A 13803-nucleotide genomic window follows, 5' to 3' on the forward strand; every position below is an offset into this window, starting at 1 on the left:
GGTTAAAAGAAAGTTGCAAGGGACGCGGAAAACCGCAAGTGGCTTTAACTCGCGGAAGCAATTCGCTCCAGCGAACATGGTGGACTCCCCACGCGAAGCAAGGAAGGCAGCGTAGCCGAATCGGCTTCAGTAGGCCAGGCGCCCTAACAACAACAACAACAAGCTCGCTCCGTTTCAAATCCTGCAATGTGCGCCATACTGCGGCACTTCGCCTAACTTCTTATGTTCTTTGAAAGTATATAGAGGCAAACACCTTCTCCCGAAACATAACACAAATAAAGGCAAGACTCTTCTAGACATCTTGCTCTGAGTGAGCGGACTTGGCATAAGTCCGTGATGCCAGATACCACAATTAAGAGAGAATGAAGCCTTAAGACCGAAGATTGCGCGATTAGTGCTAGGGACTTGGGCTGTCTCAATGTTTCACTAGCGGCGGCAATGCATTTCATTCTGCTTCCCAATCGAGGCCCCGTTGGAAAAATATATTCCCCGCACTTTCTGGGCAAGTACTTCTGAAAAGTCGATGATATAGTTCAACAATGCGTTAGGCTAGACTGTGTCATTTCTACATACGCCTCAAATATTCGCACCATCGTGGACACGCAACAGCAAGCCACTCATTTCATACCGGCGAAAAAGGAAACTGGGCGAATTAGTACAACGGGCGCGTATTTCCCCGGGCGCAGGAAAGACACTCCTGTTCGCCGCAGCGTAGGCTACATGCCTCATCTTCTCTACGTTTATCTTGCTATAAAGTTCGAGATGGTTATTTAGTTTGCCTTCAGTCACCGTGAATGCGTTAATAAATTGGAGAGGGAAAAAAGTACGCAGTAAGCAGTGACGATGACAGTCAATGAAATCCAATAGCCTAACACTTCTAAAGCTATTTAGCATGGTTCAAATAATTCCGCGCTTGAAGGCGCATATTTGTTGAAGAGCGTATGTCACTTCACGGCTCAGTTCCGCAGAGAATGGAGCCGTTAACTGCAGTACATAACCTGCACCAGTACATAACCAGTGCGTTAACCAGTACTATAACCGCACCAGTAGTGTGGTTGTAGTTCAGGGCGGCTATACATACAAGCTGACAACATTCATTGTCCCTATCCTACTTTCCCGCCGCCGACTTAGTGGGAGGGGGCTGCAAGAGAGGGGGAGGGACCGTCCATCCAAGAGAGCGCTCTTCCACAGCAATGTAAACATTCCAGATCGGACGCGCATGCGACAGCGCGCTTATTGGTCGTGAAAGTCCGATAACAGACAAATACGCAAAACGGCCCAAAGAAAGCTGTTCTTTTTAAAACCGCAGTTTGTTTAGATTATTAACCACGACAAACGTTAAACAAAGACCACCACCGAAAAGAAATTATTAGAGAAACTTCAGCAGGATAAGCGTCGGCAATGCCCTCCATCCCGCCTACGCATACCCCTTCCCTATGCCCTCACGAAGTGGAAAGGAGACGAACCTATTTAGTTGCACACATAATCACTACATATGCAGTTTATGCGCTCCGTTAATCGATCATTCCTTCGTTTGTTGTCACGTTCAGATCTCGTTTTTACCGGTTATCGCGAAGAGAACGCACTGTGTTGGCGGTATCAGTTACTACTACGAGAACTTCGAGGAGCCTCGATACTGAGATCCGGCATGTAGTTTTAGCGCTTGGAGAATGCAAGTCACGAGCGCGGCTGCGATTGCGCGAACTCGGTCGCGCTGATAGATGCGCACGTATTCCCCGGGACATAGCCACTAGGAGAACGCGCCTCGAAAGCGCGGGAAGAGCCAAATCATTTTTGCCTCTCGAGGTTTTTTGCTACAAAACGCTGAACGTCCCGCAGCGGATTCCCGATTCAGAACTGCACCGGCATTCTGAGAGAATACATCCATTTGTTTCGTAGATATAATTACCACCGTTATGGTAGCTATAAAAATGAAAGCAACGAAAAAAAAACATGAGAAACTTCCATTTACTCGCATAGAGCTCGAAGATCAGTGACGTCGGCTTCATGCTCGGGCAACAGATATCTCTCTGTCTTTTTTACACCTTTACATTTTCCGTCACTTTTTGTTACTTTTTTTCTCTTCCCACACAAAGAAGAGCCCTGCATCAGTGCGTCGGAGTTCGGAAGGTCGATTTTCAATTAAAAAAAAAAAGCAAAAGGTAAATTCACAGAGCTCCCCTCTATTTCGAGCGGTGCGGCTTCTGCGTGAGCGGTCTGCAGGCGCCAGATTTGCTCCGGCTCCTCCTCGCACTTCGTGGAGATGCGGAGAGAGAGAGAGAGAGACGCGGCAGCGGAGACACGCAGGCCGTGGCCGACGCTTCTCGGAACCGGCGACGACGAGCGCGTTGGACGGCCACAACAGTCGCCGCTGCTGGGTCCGTTTCATGGACGACCCCCGATCGGCCACCCTCCGTTCATCCGCCGTTGCTTGGACGACGCATCCGCAACCCCCCTCTCTCCGTATCCTTTCCAATGCTCACCCCCCCTCCCCTGAATAAACCATCCGGACTGTTCCTTTCTTTCAAGTGACCTTTGTGCACGCGATGCAGGGCGCACAGCCGACAACGGCTTTGTTACAGTCACGCACCGTGCCACTCGCTCTGACCTTGACATTTGTTTACAGCTGAAAGGGAGACGTGTGGAGGAGCACTTAACTGGTTTCTTTCTCAGGCGTATCAGGTGTTCGTCTGAATAATAATAATAATAATAATAATAATAATAATAATAATAATAATAATAATAATAATAATAATAATAATAATAATAATAATAATAATAATAATAATAATAATAATAATAATATACCACAACTTGCGCACTGTTATTGTTATTCATCATTTCTATATGGTTCACATGCAATGGTTCTTCATACAGAAACTGTGAGCTGTGTCTGTGTCTTAGTAAGAGGCGATACCAGATGTGTAGAAACGTGAGTTGTTGTGCAAAGTCTCAGGGATAAGTGCATTTCGGAAGCTAGAAAAGACAGAAGAGAGCGAAGCACGAAGTCGCAAGCATAAATTGGAAAGCATATCGTATGTTTAGCGACGATAAAAGCAAACCGAACGATTTCTGTGGGTCGAAAGGAGGCTGGGGTCATTGATTGGATAAATATTCTGGGAGGCGGATCCGGCGTTTCCCGGGCCGAATTAAAAAGACCTCATTTAAAGAAAAGAACAGAACGGTGAAGAAGAAGCATTTCTGGGATGGTAAATGGCATTAAGCTTTACACCGTTATAATTAGAAGCGAACACAACTGCAATGCTCGTAATGCAATACAATGCAATCTAACAGAGACCGCGCTTTATGTACCTTGGTGAGCGGTTCAAAAGAGGAGCTGGAAGACGATTCATTGTGCACAGGCTCTCTTGTGTTTGTTTACTTTGTGCGTCCTCCAGACGGCCTACCTTGCATGCGCTAGCTAGGTTAAGAGCGCGGCCTCCATGCAATATTCACTCGCTGAAAAATGAAAATACGCGTCTGCTATAAAGGAACATGCTGATAAAAAAAAAAAAAACGGGCACATACTAACCGCTGTTTTTCCATCACTGCCCGTGCGTGCACTCCTTCGAATCCCGCCTACGATACTTTTTGAGGTTTATACTGAATCGTCCTGTAACATATCAGCATTACTTTAAACGGTGTGGCCGATAGCGGTTTCATGTAACAGAGAACTAAAGAAAGATTAGAAACTTAGCACGAGTACCTGCAGTATCAACAGCGGGCCAGTCAAAATATATGTAGCAAGGTATAGCGTAGAACTCTTGAACTGTTACCACACACTTACGATCACTCACAAACGGTGATGTTAGAGTAACTCAACGTAGAGCGTGAGCACATCAGGCTTATTTATACCACTTTAACAGTTCAGTCAAGTCGAGAAGCCGTCGAGATGGCGTTCGATACTCCCCGCTGTGTTTGGAGCACCTCACGTAGTAGATCACTCAAAATACTCGTGCCTTCCGTTTAACGACACCTATGTAGACAAGGGGCGCAGGTTCGTGCTTAAGTGCTAGATCCGGGAAATCACTCGCGATGGCCTGTACGGAACATCATCTGGTTGCTGATCCCGGGTGATACACTCCACGCTGACCCCCCCCCCCCCCCCTGTCTCTCTCTCTCTCTCTCTCTCTCTGTGTGTGTGTGTGTGTGTGTGTGTGTGTGTGTGTGTGTGTGTGTGTGTGTGTGTGTGTGTGTGTGTGTGTGTGTGTGTGTGTGTGCGCTATAATCAGCAATGCTGAGACGTCGCTCATTTTGAATTAACCTGCTCGTGTCATGGTGCAGCTAAACACGGGGGCACGTGTGCCAAAGAGATGGGCACCGTTTGCATTTATCAGTTCGAAGTGATTGCTTCTCTGCTGCGCCTATGCACGGAGTATAAGACCAAAGTAACGCTTTCTCTGTCAGAAAAAGAGAGCTCTTCCTTGAAAAGCCAACAATTTTGCCAGCTTGCGTTTAATGATCTGTAACGCTACTCTGTGGGGGAGACTAATAGGGGCCCAGAAAGGTCATAATAGAGGGAGAAAGAAAATGATAATTAAAGAGTGTATGACACAAAAAGAAAGTTCAGCGTGGTATTTGTCACGCAGGCGACGTGACGTAACAGCGAATAAATTTAGTGATTTTGACGAGGAAGAATGCTTATTACTGATCGTGCAAATTATTGGTACGGGGTGGACGGTGCACGTCGAACAGCTGGTCAAGCAGTGCGCCAGTTCTTGGCAGAATTCGTGGGCAACGGTTAGGTGAGGATGGCAGCCGGTTGGTAAAAATGAATTGACGTAAGCGTGGAATTCGAGACATGGTGAGCTCTGCATGACGTTTGCGCGGTGCATCCATGCTGGTGTTCGTAGTCATTTCAGTTGTCAAGCGCCGGGCGCATGCAGGGCGTCCGGTATTGCAACGCGTGTCGAGCACGCGGTCTCGTCACCGTACTGAAAAACTAGTAAGAAGCATTCATTAGTGGCTGCGCAAATGCGATGGCTATACTTGTACTACTCGGGCAATGTATGTGGATTAGCTTCTGAATTCAACGCCACAGCATCTTGAAAGGCAACGAAAGTTTCAAATCGAACCGGACGTGAGGCGTTCTATCGTAAGAACGTTGTCTCCATGTCCGTGTGCGTACATGCATGCGTGCGTGCGTGTATGTGCCATCGCGCACTGCCGATCGCTCGGATATCTTCTTCCCCCTTGCCCAACAATGGCGCAACGCTATAGAGGACGGTTTCACTTGACAAAGACCGGATAGTCTCGTGGGCAGCTTCCAGACGGAATTCAGATACTCTGCTGCCACGGGAAGCGAGCGAGCGAAACGCTGAGATCACCGGAGCCTCTACGCAGGCAAGATGACGCCCGGGCAGTCATCCGGTGGGACTTCGCCACGAGCGTGTGTGCGTGAATCAGCCCGCATGTGACGCGCCCGTTCGCGATCACCGTGAGCTACGTTCGCGCGAAAACGAAACGTCGCCGCTTTGAAGAACTTTTTTTGCCGCGGGTCTCCTCCGCACGTTCAGTGCAGATGGACGCGTCACAAACCGCTGCGCAAATACGCGCACATGTCGACTCGTACGAATATGTTTCGCGAGAACACTGACGTGCTCGACTGTTTCGAAGTGACGCTATGCGTTCCTTGAAGGATTTCTTTGTTACGTACATAGCTATGCGAATGCAACTTAGTTTACGAGTACATGCTAATAAATCGATAAATGTTTGCTTTTCTGCACCGCTCTCATGCATGCGTACCCGTTCTTATAGTGCTAGCTTCCCTCTCGACAGACAATGCTCAAGTAATGGCTCCCTCGCAAGTTGCAAGTATCAGGTTACAAGCACTGTTCAATTCATACTATGATATTAGCAGTCCCTCTCGACAGGGACACTGTCAATGAAAGAGAGAAGCCAGCACCTAATGCCGCCAACACACCGCGCCAAATGTCTCAATTACTTTGACGATCATCTCAATTGCATCGAGAAAAAAAAACAACTCTGAATTCTTGCGTTGACGACGTGAACTACTAAAACATTTCGCTGGAAAAATGGTTTTCGTCACGTGGGACCCTTCCTGGTTTTGCATAATGTCGTGCGAGTGTTGTTTGTCATAACATTTATAGCGAGAGTCACCTTTCTTTCTAATTTCTAAGCCACATATTAAGCACACAGCGTATGGTGTTTGAAGCTCAGCAATACTACTGGGATTTTTCTGTCATACACGCCTTCAGAAATTTTGCGAATGTCTGCATTTTTTCCTTGCAAGATTTGACCCGCAAGTCACGGAATCGAATCCCGGCTGCGGCGGCTGCGTTTTCGATGGGGGCGAAAAAGCTGTAGGCCCGTGTGCTCAGATTTGGGTGCACGTTAAAAAACCCCACGTGGTCAAAATTTCCGGAGGCCCCCACTACGGGGTCTCTCATAATCATATGGTGGTTTTGGGACGTTAAACCCTACAAATGATCATCCTTGCAAGATTGCTCTATATATGAATGTATTAAAAATGAATGCTTACTCTGCAAAAAGTCGAAGTTACGTCAAAAATTATTTCAGACCACTGCAATTTTCTCGATTTTGCAAACAAATTTAAGAAAAATCTTCATTTCGTTCCCCACTCAGGTGCGCAATTTACACCACGTAGTGGTCTTTCGAACAATCAGCTTTATACCTGCATCAAAAGCAAATAAACAGTTCTGTTTAAATAGTAAGTTTTATTATGACATTTTTTTAAAGGATGAAAATACCTTTTGAAGTTTCTCGTTTACGGCTACCTTCCCAATCCGTCAGATGGCAGCTTCCTCACTGAAATTCCACTTTGCCGTAAATTGAAAATTTTAGAAACTATTTTATTTAAAAAAAGTTTGCGATAAGGCTTTCCACACCAAAACCATTCATTTGCTTTGATTGATGTTTAATAAAGCTGATTTTTTTATAGGAGCACCGCGTGAAGTAAATTGTGTTTCAAAGTGGAGCAAAAGGAAAATATTTCGCAAGTCCCTTCATGTTTCACATGAAACTTACAAATTCAATGGTCCGAAAATATTTTTTACGCAAAATATATCTTCGGTTGAATAAGTGTTAATTTTTCGTATATACATACACAGCGCAATGTTACGCATTTGCTTATTATTGCTACATGCACACCATGCCTTTGGGCGCCCAACAAAGGGGATGACAAGCTGTCTCGAATCGAGCTCGAAAAATAGGGTGTTGGTTTAATTTATTATATATTTCTAATAAAAAGCATTTTTTGTACATGTGACAGATTATCGGCATTTCATATAAAACTTGTAATGTTTTGTTTTTATATCCCCTCCATTATTCTGAAATACCGTAAGATCGCATAAAACGTACCACTAAATTCTTGGCCAATACCCCACAGTGTGTGTGAGCTACAGAACAAGAGGCTGAAGCGGTCAGCGCTGCAACCGCCGTTTTAAGTATACCGTGTTCAAGTTGCAGAACAGGCATCTCGTCATTCACGTCATTCACGCAACAGCACGTAAATCGAGCTTCACGTTTAAACGCAAAACGACACTTCCTGTACAAATTTTCTGACAAGCAGCACCCAGACGACACTATGTGAAATTAGGAAAGTTCCCACGTGACGAATTGTTTTTCTCTCCGAAATATTGTAGCAATTGAATGGTTTCAGTGCAATAAATCAGCAAAACAATTTTTTTTGCCGAGTACGTTTGAGATGGTCGCCAAAAATGGCTGGGACGTTTCACATGAAATGACCATGTCTCGTTTTTACGATGACCAATGCCACAATATGTGCATTGTTGGATACCTTGCTGAGACTCTGAATATTACAATATTGACTTTCAAGGACCTACCTAGCACCGTACCAGTTATTGCATGTATGACGATGGTACATTGAATAAAACTGTCGGAGTCCAATTTTTTGTTTTAATTTTTTTTTCCAGATAACTCACTAAACGCGCCTGAAGTGTGCGCGGTTTAACAAGAAAAGCAATGCTGGCACATGCTTCTAAAGTTCTAGAAACTGAGACGCACGTCAAATAACAACACTTGGCAAAAATGCCACTAAGTAAAAATTTGCCAGACATATCAGAATACCGCGAAGATCGTCTCGAAATGTCACTGACATTATCGTGCCAATAACACACACCAATAATTGATCTCATCGGGTAGCGGTCAGTCTGCGTGTGATCGCATTCATCGGAAAGAAATGAACACGAGTGCTGCGCATGTTGCATTTGACTTCGCCTATTTTGACTTCACCTATTTGACTTCGCCTATGTTTCATTTGACTTCGCCGTAACAAGAACTGAACTAACCGACAGGCTTTGCACCTCGTTGGCGCTCAAACTGTATACAACAAATTTCCAAGACTTCGATTTTCTGTGAATGCCTCCGATTGAATTCCGATCCCAAGGACATATTCCAGTTATTAAACAATTGAAATTTTCATCGTCATAGGGTATAAATGGCATATTACACCGAAATATACTCAGAAACACCAGACACGTGTGCAGTTCAATAGCGTCCATCGATTTTCCGCCTACACGCGATACAGGCGAGGCCCCATTATATTGCAGAGTCGGAAAAGTCACCCCAATGTTTAAGAAGGATGATTGCTCATCTGTAGGCAACTACATGCCACTCTCACTCCGTACAGTGTTTCTTCCAAGGTGACAGAAAATGTCAGCTATTCTCGTTTTGATAATTTCTTATCATCTGTCATCCTATTATCTACTTCCTATTATTTCCAGACGACGTTGAATACAGCCTGGGCCGCACCATTCCTGATTAATGGATTGTTTAAGACATTGACGCAAAAAATGATAAACTACCTCGCTCGCGTCTCTTGCTAATAATCTCACGTATAAACCCTCACCTGCGGGTTTTCAACTCGAATAAATGATTTCCGGTAGACTACGAGCAATTCGTCCATACAATCCCTCCTCCGTTGCTTTCCTGTTCGGCCAGGCGTGCCGCACGGCACCGCCTCTGTTACATTGAATACACAGCGACGACATTCGACTTTCTGTTGAATCTAAAATTTGTTATTTTCTGCAGACGACTGCGCCCTTCAATGCCCAATAAATGACCTTAGCGACGTTTCTCCTCTACAGCATGGCATCTCGCACATTCAGCAGTGGTGTGCCACGTGTGTCATATAACTGAGTGTCAATAAAATACTACTACAATCGCTTTCCGTCATTACTGTAATTACACATACCCTCTTACTAGAATAACGATTCCCCTACAGCGGTTGTAAGCTCGATCAAATTAACACAGACATGTCCATCTTTCAAAAGAGCTAATCGTGGGGCAACCAAGTAAATCATAGCTTCACTAACCACACCTTTCGATGCATGAGCGGTAAAATTTTCGTGGCATCATCTTTTAGAAAACTACTGTGCTGCCTGAATTTGACCATGGTTACACTAAACAATACTCTTCGAGGGCGTGGAGTCAATGCAGAGCCACACAAGCTGTTCTTTCCAATCGCTCCCGCTAGGTAGCGCCTCCGCTCTCGAAAATTCAACTAGAGCTTTGTAAACTCCAGATTTGATTCATTTATATGCAGAGTTTAACGTCCCAAAGCCACTATATATGTGCTTATGAGAGACGCCGTAGTGGACCACCGTAGTGGACCACAATTTCGACCACCTCGGGTTCTTCAACGTGCACCCAAATCTGAGCACACTGGCCTACAGCATTTACGCCTCCATCGAAAATGCAGCCGCCGCAGCCGGGATTCGATCCCGCGACCTGCGTGTCAGCAGCCGAGTACCTATAGCCACAAAACCACCGCGGTGGGGCAACTCCAGTTTCGCGTAGACAGAGTGCGCACCTCTGTTGTCGACAAACATTGTTTCAGTACTACCAACGTGACAACAAGCTTATTTGACCGAGGCCATCACGCAGGTGACACAAGTGCCGTGATCCCACCACGTGCCCGCACCACCACATTTTAATTCTATGTTTGTAAACATCAGCAGGTGCCGTTGGCATACTGAGCCGCTTGTAGCCACGTCGCGGCCCGTAGGCTCCGCTCAGCCCAAAGCTCTCCACCGCCCTCTACGACCACGTCACGTGACAACTGGCGCAGCAGCTGCAAAATTGCCTCCGAGCACAGAGCGTCGGGGGGGCCTTCACAGGGTCGCTACAAAAGCGTCTGTCGACGGCGGTAACGGTGGCTACCACTGTTTACAAACACGGAATAGCCCTAAAAGTTCCAACTGGGACTGCACTGGAATTGCCATACGTTCGACCAACAGTAGTCATGCGCAATCTGCCACGCTTTAAGACTGCAATCCAAGATGCCGGTCCATTCTCTAATAATAATAAAAGAGCTCGTGTAAACAAACATTACTTTTTACAGCAAAAGCTGTAATCAGATCAGAACCCGGGTGACGCGCGGCGCTGTAGTTGTTCGCCGCCGGTGTCTGTAACAACTTCGCACGAATTTAGTACGAAGGACACCGTAAGGCTCGAACCCGGGTCCGCTTCGTGCTAGCCCAGTGTTTTACCACTGAGCCACGCCTTGTGTTTGAGACTTGTTCGCAAACTTGCCTTAAGAATCTTGATGTTGGGAAAAGAATCGCGTTTACATGAGTAATAAAACGTCTTATAACAGCAAAAGAACAACCAGGCGTCACACAATGCGAATAGCGTGACGAGTATTTCGTCCGATGCTCCAACCCATTACAGAAGCTTGTTCTTGATCATCTATAAACTGTGGCGCATACCCACTTCAGACATAATTCCTCATCGTCATCAGCCACTGCATGAACAATTGGCACCGAATTCCTTGGAAGTGTTTAGCAGATATGCACTTCTCGGAAGAATGACGAAGGATAGCATAGCGAATTCCGCCCTATACTACCTAGGAATTATTATTATTAATGCCGTAGTGGTATACCCAGCAAGTGCGCTTGCAGCAGTTACCCAATGAGTGTTTAGAAAAGACTCTGAAACGCCGCTCTTCTAGCATTCGCAGTGACTGTGGTGCGCCTTCCGCGTAGGCCTGGCGTTTTTTCACAAGGCGAAGTGCATCATGCCAGGGATATTTTCGCGATGACTACGTTTGACGGCGCCGAAATATAATATAAACGCTCTGACACAAACGCAAATTTACACTCAGAACTGAACCGAATTTATGCTGAGCCAGCGAACGCATGCACCTTCAGAGCTACACTCTTGATTGATTGATATGTGGGGTTTAACGTCCCAAAACCACTTCATGATTATGAGAGACGCCGTAGTGGAGGGCTCCGGAAATTTCGACCACCTGGGGTTCTTTAACGTGCACCCAAATCTGAGCACACGGGCCTACAACATTTCCGCCTCCATCGGAAATGCAGCCGCCGCAGCCGGGACTACACTCTTAGGAAAAAGGTGGTAGTACTTGCTAACTTTGGGGTATAGTAATGGTTTGTCACATATGTTACAACCCTAACAGTAAGCGCAGTTAGTAACGGCGAGGGTGGTAACAGTTACTACCTCTGCTGTTACTACCAGCAGTTAGTAACTGTTACTACCCTAGCCGTTACCACCCATGGGTAGTAACATTTAGAGGTTTCATAAAAGTAGTAACCGATGCTACCAAGTTCATTACTTTGGGCATATTTCTCCACTGCTAATGTTGGCTAATCAATGCCTTATTACAAGACAAAGTCGGGTAAGAAGCGTGGTGTGCCATGAATATACACCAAACAGGTTCACTATTTTTTACGTATACATGCAGGAGGAAGTAAGCGTGGGGTATATATAGCCCCTACTTCGCAGGGGCATATCTGGCAAAGAGGAGCACTTGCGTTTCAGGAGGAATTATAAGAAGTATAAACCTATAGCACTATATTGTACTATTTGGTCACGTGTGTTTGGTGACGTAGCACAAGACCTTTAAGCAGCATTACTTATAACACATTATATGTTACATTTATCTATTATAAAATGGCCACAAAAAGGCATTATGTACAGTGGCCGGAACAAGGTACCGAACTCATTCTCAGTGCATTTGAATGCTTCACACGACTAATATATCAGCGTTTAAAAGGTAATAATTGTTTTGGGGGTTTGACGCGCCAAAACAATGACGATATTTGGAGACACGCCGCAGTGGAATAACTGTGACTGTCCTCGAGGCTAATTGTGACCATCTGGTTATTTTGATTTGCCGGTCTTGTTAATGTTTGCTGTAATTTACTAAGTTTGTTGTAATTGTCTACTACGGCGCGTGTAGCACTTGATTATGGTTCGTTAACTTGTACTTCTCCGTTTAGACAGTATCAAAATGAAGTTTACATATCTCGGTTGAGTAATTTAGAACGAAATGTATTTTCTTGATCTATGTATACCTTCTGCGTCATTTTTCCGTTTAATGATAATACGTTGAGACGATTCCTCTAATAAATGATCAGAATCGCATTCACACACTATTTTGGAATAGATAGTCAAAAGCCGGGTAGCAAAGAGGTAGTAACGGGGCAAGAAAGGTAGTAACGGCTGCAGTTACTACCTCTTTCATGTCAGTTACTAACTGCTTACTAACGTAGGTAGTAAAGAGGTCGCAAAATGTTAGTAACGGTAGCAGCTAGTAACTGTTTACTAACGTAGGTAGTAAACAGGTAGAAAAAGGGTAGTAACGGTCAAAGAAAGGTAGTAACTGCTGCATTTACTACCTATTCGCTTGCAGTTGCTACCTTTTTACTAACTTTATTTTAAGAGTGTACGGACGACATTTGTTTCTGAAAGCAGATAATGCTGACAGACTTCCCAATTTAGTTCCAGGCGTTGCTTGGATTGTATACAAATAAGGCTTTGCGGTTGACTTGGCATATGGTAAACTTTTGGCCCATCTGTAAAAGCTGTTTCGGAATGTGCTACAAAAATTTCTTTCTTTCTTTCTTTCTTTCTTTCTTTCTTTCTTTCTTTCTTTCTTTCTTTCTTTCTTTCTTTCTTTCTTTCTTTCTTTCTTTTTTGTTTCTTTCTTTCTTTCTTTCTTTCTTTCTTTTCACTCGATAACAACGTTCACCATGTTCGTTTATGCCGCGTTTGTTTAAGCTGAACCAGCAGCAAAAAGCCTCTCAGTTGAACGCGGGCGCCAGATCAGTTAAACGAGAAAAGTGCTCATTAGTTTGCCCAACGTAGGTGCCTTAAGTGTAAGTTCTTTTATGGCGCGTCGCCACGCTGCATAGCCTGTACGCTTGGTCCGAAAGCGTGCGCTGGCGTGTTCATACTATCTATTACGCCGATGGGATGCCGAACACATAGAGGTTGCGTCACTTCCCTAGACAGTCCCGCAGGCACAACCGAGGCACGGCAGCCACGCTGGCTAATCTGTAAATGACCGCAACGGAAAACATCGGCGTATCGAGTGCCTCGCCCGGATATAACTAGCAGCGCGAACGATAAACGGCAGACGGAAGAAGCCGCTGGCAAACTTGGCGCAGGACTGCTCGGAGGCGTGCTGCGGCGCGAAGAAGAGGCCTGGGCAAGCCCGCAGATAAGGACCGTCGTCCAGCTCCTGTTTGCACTCCGTCGCGTCGCCGCTCAAGTCGCTGACGTTTACTGATCGCGCGTGCGACGCTCGACAGGCGCAGCAGCCGACGCGAAGTTTGGAGGGCGCGCAGTCTCGGTCGCCTCGGCGACATACCACGCGGAAAGTGCGCTCGGCAAACAGCACGTGCGTCGCCGCTCTCGGGTGTGGACGCATGCGCCCGAGGGCGCGCACCTGCAAGTGCGGGCGTCTTTGTACTGTTTGTCTACGCGCAGCGCGGCCGCATACATTCGGGACCAATCCTCAACGCCCCCGGGACTTTGGCGCGCAGAGCGGAG

General features: G+C 45.9%; 1 protein-coding gene across 3 annotated transcripts in view; it reads right to left on the reverse strand.

Annotated features, from left to right (window-relative positions):
* Window positions 1–13803, reverse strand: part of Atx-1 (Ataxin 1) — a 187311-nt gene that overhangs the window by 139741 nt on the left and 33767 nt on the right. The window lies entirely within an intron of this gene.

Source organism: Rhipicephalus microplus, chromosome X (genome assembly GCF_043290135.1).
Source record: "Rhipicephalus microplus isolate Deutch F79 chromosome X, USDA_Rmic, whole genome shotgun sequence".
NCBI classification, from domain to species: domain Eukaryota; kingdom Metazoa; phylum Arthropoda; class Arachnida; order Ixodida; family Ixodidae; genus Rhipicephalus; species Rhipicephalus microplus.